This window comes from Mesoplodon densirostris, chromosome 10 (assembly GCF_025265405.1).
Source record: "Mesoplodon densirostris isolate mMesDen1 chromosome 10, mMesDen1 primary haplotype, whole genome shotgun sequence".
NCBI classification, from domain to species: Eukaryota; Metazoa; Chordata; class Mammalia; order Artiodactyla; family Ziphiidae; genus Mesoplodon; species Mesoplodon densirostris.
The window spans coordinates 23,244,945-23,251,486 of NC_082670.1; the positions used below are offsets into that span (position 1 = coordinate 23,244,945).

The following is a 6,542-nucleotide window of genomic DNA, read 5'->3' on the forward strand; positions in this document are numbered from 1 at the left end:
GCGGAGCGGCTAGGCCCGAGAGCCATGGCCACTGAGCCTGTGCGTCTGGAGCCTGTGCTCCACAACGGGAGAGGCCACAACAGTGAGAGGCCCGCGTACAGCAATAAAATAAAATAAAGATGTATTCTAATTCACAGAAGAACAAAAAAATTAAACTAATGAGAACTGCCGTGTAGATTATCTTTAATTGGGGATTACGGGGCTATCACCAGTGAATATTATTTTTGTAAATCCTCTCCCACCGCCTTTAGAAAGAAGACACAAGGGCTAATCATCCTATGATGACAATAAAGCCATTGCCACCAACACCAGCCCCTCACAGCAGTCTCTTTGTATAGGAATTCTGAGACTGGGTGAGTGGCTCTAAGAACTATGCAGAAGAAACAGTGAATGCAAACAAGTCAAGGTGCCCCCCTGGAGATGTGAATACCTACTGTTCTGATCTTGGCTCAGTCAATGACTTTGACCTTGGAAAAATCATCCAATTTGCCCAGGGCCTAAAGAGCAACGGGATCCCTTCTAACTCTGAGACCTCGTGACTTACCTCGTCTCCTCAGGGAGCTGTCCATCTAATGGAGTGAAGAATGAGTGCTGCTTCTACCCCTTAAGTATCACCTTGTATCTCATAGGAATGGGGACTCATTTCAGATACTTCCTTCTAGGTCTCTTGGGAAAGCAATGACCTCACACCTTTGTGCTCTGTGAAAACCATGGGCTCTAGAAACACGAAGATCTTGATTCATACCCTGACTCAGGTTTTAGTTGTGTGACCTTTAGTGGTGAGACCTTAATCTCCCTGGGCTTCTAGACTCCTGGTCTGAAAACTGGGAACAAGAACCCACTTTAGGATTGTTATCAGGAATAAATGAGACAATACATGTAAAAGTGCCGAGCACATTGCCTGGTGCAGTGTAAGTATCAACAATGCTGCTGCTGCTGCTAACAATGACTAAACCTTGGTGCTGGGAAGAGCCTCAAGGGATGATCAGATCCAGGTTTCTATCTTTAGGCAGAATCTAAGGATGTCCTCTTACAGATAAGGCAAAATAAATTAATACAGAAAATTAAAGAAATGAGAAAATGGCTATTTCCTCCAATAAATGAGACCGGGGGGGGGGGGAGGAGTCTCTTTTTTTTTTTCCCCAAGAAGGTCAAGAGCTATCAGGGGCTACGTGTTCCTCAAAGGCCTCATTCTCTCCTCCTGAAGCATGCACCAGGATCACATCACCTTCCTTGTTATGCTACCTTCTGGGGCAAATTCATAGAGGCACTGCAGGTTTGCTATGGGAGTTTTTGAAATTTTCATCTTAAATTTATAGCTGATGAGTATAACTCGCCCTGAGCTTCACCATATTGTAAGCTGACTATCATCTTAAAAAAACAATTACATTTCTGCCAGTGGCACTATGAGTGATTGGTCAGAATTTTTTTTTTCCAGTTTCACAAGAAAACGGATGAGTACACTGACCTACTCATGGAATTTTGGTTTTACTCTTTAAATTCTGAGTGGCTGTGAGAGTCGAGACTGAGACTGGAATACAGCCAGGTCCCTGTGAGGAATACACATTCCGAGAAAGGATAAGTTGGGGGAAAACCACCCAGTGGCACAGGAGATAGGAGGGGATCTTTTCCTGGGAATCCTTCTGAGAAACAGAATCCCTGCCCTAGTGTATGGATAATGGTTTGTTTGTTTTGTTTGTTTGTTTTTGCGGTACGCGGGTCTCTCACTGCTGTGGCCTCTCCCACTGCGGAGCACAGGCTCCAGACACGCAGGCTCAGTGGCCATGGCTCACGGACCCAGCCACTCCACGGCATGTGGGATCCTCCCGGACTGGGGCATGAACCCGTGTCCCCTGCATTGGCAGGCGGACTCTCAACCACTGTGCCACCAGGGAAGCCCTGGATAATGTTTTCGTTTGTGGGATACGAACCCCCAAGCCAAAAAACAAATATAAAATGGTATTAGACCGGTATTACATCTGGGTTCCCTGGTTGAAGCACTGCATAGAATGCTCTCAAAAAGCCCTGCTGAAGAGGAGCTCAAAATAAGTTACTAAAAACACATGAAGAAATGACCCCCCTTCCACACCGGAAGACACAAACTGGAGGAGTACAACCCCAAGAACTTCAGCTATAGAACAATCTAAAAGAGACTAAAAATGGGAATTTTTAAATGATTAAAGAACAAAAAGGAAAGAAAAGAACACGAAAATCTAGTGCTAAGAACCAAGTAGAGCTAGACATAAAAATATAAATGAAAATAGTCTTATTGACTTGGTCAAACAATAGATTAAATGCAGATGCAGAGACAGTTTGTGAATTGAGGAAATAAATGTAAATGACAGAGAGATAACAAAATGGAAAAGCAGAGAAAAATTAAGACATCTGAAGAATGGAACGTGAAGCTCCAAAATATGACTTACAGGAGTTCCAGGAGGAGAGACGAGAGAAAATTGAGAGAAGCAGTATTGTAGGAGACACTGAGTCTGAGTTTTCCAGAACTGATAAGAGGTAGCAAGCATAGATTCAAGAAACGCAGGTACTGAACAGGATAAATAATGACAAACTTACCCCTAGACACAGAAACTGAACAAAAGAAAGACAGAAAAATCTGAAAAGTAGCAAGAAGGAGAAGACGTCCCAAGGAGCAAATCAACCGTCAGCAGACTTCTCAACGGCAACAACGGAGGCCATGGAATAGACCCTCGACCTTCTTCTTTTTTTTTTTACAGTGCAAATGCATTGGATTTTAATCTTTAATATCTAACATTGCTTTAGGACATGTTTTCTCTGAACCAGAAAAAGAATGCTAATTGCATAAAAATATAAACATAGAAAAAGTAGTTCTCCGTTTTCCCGGGGAAAATACAGTAACTTCTAGAATACTCAAGTGTTTTGTTTTGATTATAAAGCCTTGGTCATCTCACTTATTAGCTCTGTAACATGCATATTTAAACATTAGACAACCATTAACAATTTATAAATGTAAGGTGCCATTACTGAGTAAGTAGATTCTCCTGTGAGTGGATGTGTCCCTTCTCCCACCAACAAGGCAGCAATATGGTTAGTTTAATTTCATGAGTACATGATCCATTGCTGCAAACGCTAATTCTCTTCTCCACAATGTGCTTATCTGTGCATGTATGTGAGCTGGTTAGATCGCACGGGCAACCTCTCTAACTTCACTAGTAAGAGGAGCTGGGCTTGGGCTTTCGATGCAGACTGACTGTGTCTGTCTGCATCAAGTGATCTGACCTATCCTTGGTAGCAAGCACTCTTTGAACTGCTTCCTCAAAGGCTGCTGCGACATTCGTGGCATCTTTTGCGCTTGTTGCAAAGTAAGGATAGTCGCCGTTGTCCCTTCACCAGGCTTGTGCTTCTTCTGCAGACAGCTGAGGCTCTCTGATGTCAACGTTGTTACCCAAAATCACAAAAGGAAAGCTTTCGGGCTCTTTCACATCCGCATATGAATTCTTTTTTCCAGTTACTCAAGTTCTGAAGCTTTGAGAATTATCGACGCAGGCAACAGTCAGAACCTCTGTAAAATGGCGTCCTTAGGCTTCTGAATCGCTCTTGACCGGACGTGTCCCAAATCTGCATGGTAACAAAATGTCCATCCACCTCCAAATCTTTACTTAAAAATTCCACACCTATTGTATGGAAGAGCTGGGTATCAAACTTATTAGTCACATATCTGTTCATTCGAGAACTCTTCCAACTCCACCATCTCCAAGGAGAATTACTTTAAAAAGCGATTATTTTCCTGCCATTATTAATCTCAAGATCTCTGATTTCAGAACCCTTAATTGTTCAGTTCAAACATCATCATTATCTCTAGGACTGTCTGGAAGATTCACGTGGACACGGACAACAGGGAAAGTGGTTCACCACTGTGACGGGCTCATTATAGGAGTGCAGGGAGTTTCTCGCGGCCACACGGAGGAAGCCTGGGAGCTCCGGTCCGGTCAAGGACCCGGCAGACAGGACGCGTCGGTGGCACTGCTGACCCTCGAACTTCTGAAAGAATTGCCATTAAACTAAATTTCCATTCTCAGTTAAATTCTAGCTCCAGAATGAGGAGGAAATGAAATTCACAGAGAAAACAAAGGTAGTTTACCACAAACCTTTGCTGAGAGATCTCCTCACATTTCCCTCTCAGGAAGAGGGAAGTTAAACCCAGGAGGAAGTGGGGGTGGTGGTGCGGGGATGCAAGAGGCAGCCATAAGAAGGGGCACTGATGAACATGTGAGAAGAAGGAAGCATTAAATCCGTAGAACAACGATAATAGTGACTAATTGGAGGCATATTAAGACAAGGCGTGTACCAGATTGTTTTCAGACATCAAATTTTTATTTCAGACATCAAAGTATGAAGGAAGGGACTTCCCTGGTGGCCCAGTGGTTAAGAATCCGCCTGCCAATGCAGGGCACACGGGTTCGAGCCCTGGTCTGGGAAGATCCCACATGCCGCAGAGCAACTAAGCCCATGTGCCACAACTACTGAGCTTGCGCTCTAGAGCCCGTGAGCCACAACTACTGAAGCCCACGCGCCTAGAGCCCATGCTCCGCAACAAGAGAAGCCACCGCAATGAGAAGGCCAGGAGCTGCAACCAAAGAGTAGCCACAGCTCGCCGCAACTAGAGAAAGCCCGCGCAGCAACGAAGACCCAACACAGCCAAAAATAAATAAATTTTCTAAAAAAAAGAAAAAATTTTTTAAATATGAAGGAAAACCTGTATGAGAAGTAAAAGTAATCATGGTTTACCTCATGGTGTAAATCGCTTGGACATACACATGGTAATGAACATATTCAAGTACTGCGATGGCCAAAAAGTTCGTTGTTAATGAATACGTTGTTCAAGAAAGTTCTTGGTGAAAATGAAAAATGTGTCTTATTTTTACTTAAAACTGAATGAACTTTTTGACCAACCCTATACTTACCTGATGTTAGGTCTACATTGAAGGGACGGGAACACGTGGGGAGTGTGTGTGTGTGTGTGTGGTGAGAAACAGGGAGAACAGAGCTAAATCTTCCTTCTCCACAGTGTAAAATTAGAGGATAATGCCCCAAACTCATGTTATTTACAAAAAATGAAGGTGAACACCAAAATAGTCTGCTAAAAAGGATGAACTAGGTGACTGGGGAGAGTAATAGGGCAGGGCACTGTTCTTTTTTCCTCTGTAATAAGCACTGTAGATATATTTGACCATATGTGCAGGTGTAGCTCATAAAAAACAACTTAAAAATATGAATATAAAAAATTTTTTAAATCTGTTGAATAAATCTTGCTGGCAACTTTCTGTACTAGGATGGCATCATACATTTTTTTTTTTTTTTTTTTTTTTTTTTTTTTTTTTTTGTGGTACGCGGGCCTCTCACTGTTGTGGCCTCTCCCATTGCGGAGCACAGGCTCTGGACGCGCAGGCTCAGCGGCCATGGCTCACAGGCCCAGCTGCTCCGCGGCATGTGGGATCCTCCCAGACCGGGGCACGAACCCATGTCCCCTGCATCGGCAGGCGGATTCTCAACCACTGCGCCACCAGGGAAGCCCGCATCATACATTTTTATTATTACACATTTTTATTATTTTGCAAGGGTCTTCCATGCTGACACTTTATCTTCTACAGCTTATTGTAGAAGTATGACACTCATAAAACTCATTAAAGCAACAATGACCTGAATGCATTAATACTCTGTTCAAATGGAAATGTTCCCATTTTAATAACTATTAGCTTTTAATTATACAATAATCACCTAAAAGTTTCAAAAATCCCTCATTGTTGTATAAAAACTCTTTCCAAGAAAGGGTAAAAGGCATTTTGAGAATATGAAATTCTTTCATAAATAAAGCGTTAGTAGTGTATAATTTTAGGGGACAGTTCACATCAACCAACAAAATAAATTAAAATTTTCAAGAATATGCTAGCGGGCTTCCCTGGTGGCGCAGTGGTTGAGAGTCTGCCTGCTAATGCAGGGGACACGGGTTCGAGCCCTGGTCTGGGAGGATCCCACATGCCACGGAGCAACTAGGCCTGTGAGCCACAACTACTGAGTCTGCGCGTCTGGAGCCTGTGCTCCGCAACAAGAGAGGCCACGATGGTGAGAGGCCCGCGCACCGCGATGAAGAGTGGCCCCCACTTGCCACAACTAGAGAAAGCCCTTGCACAGAAACGAAGACCCAACACAGCAAAAATAAATAAAATTAAAAAAAAAAAAAAAAAAGAATATGCTAGTAATCAGATGCAGAAAGACAAACATCATATGATATCACTTATGTGTGGAATAAGATGATACAAATGAACTTATTTACAAAACAGAAACAGACTCACAGACTTCAAAAACAACCTTATGGTTATCGAAGGGGAAAGGGGCAGGGAGGGATAAATTAGGAGTCTGGGATTAATATATACACTACTATATGTAAAATAGATAAGCAACAAGGACCTACTGTACAGCACAGGAAACCTTACTCAATATTCTGTAATAACCTATACAGGAAAAGAATCTGAAAAAGAATGGATATATGTATATGTATAACTGAA

At 42.7% G+C, this 6,542-nt stretch overlaps 1 pseudogene; it reads right to left on the reverse strand.

The window, feature by feature from the left end:
• Positions 1-3,185: 3,185 nt before the first annotated feature.
• On the reverse strand, positions 3,186-3,770 carry LOC132497856 (ras-related protein Rab-9A-like; annotated as a pseudogene).
• Positions 3,771-6,542: the final 2,772 nt, after the last annotated feature.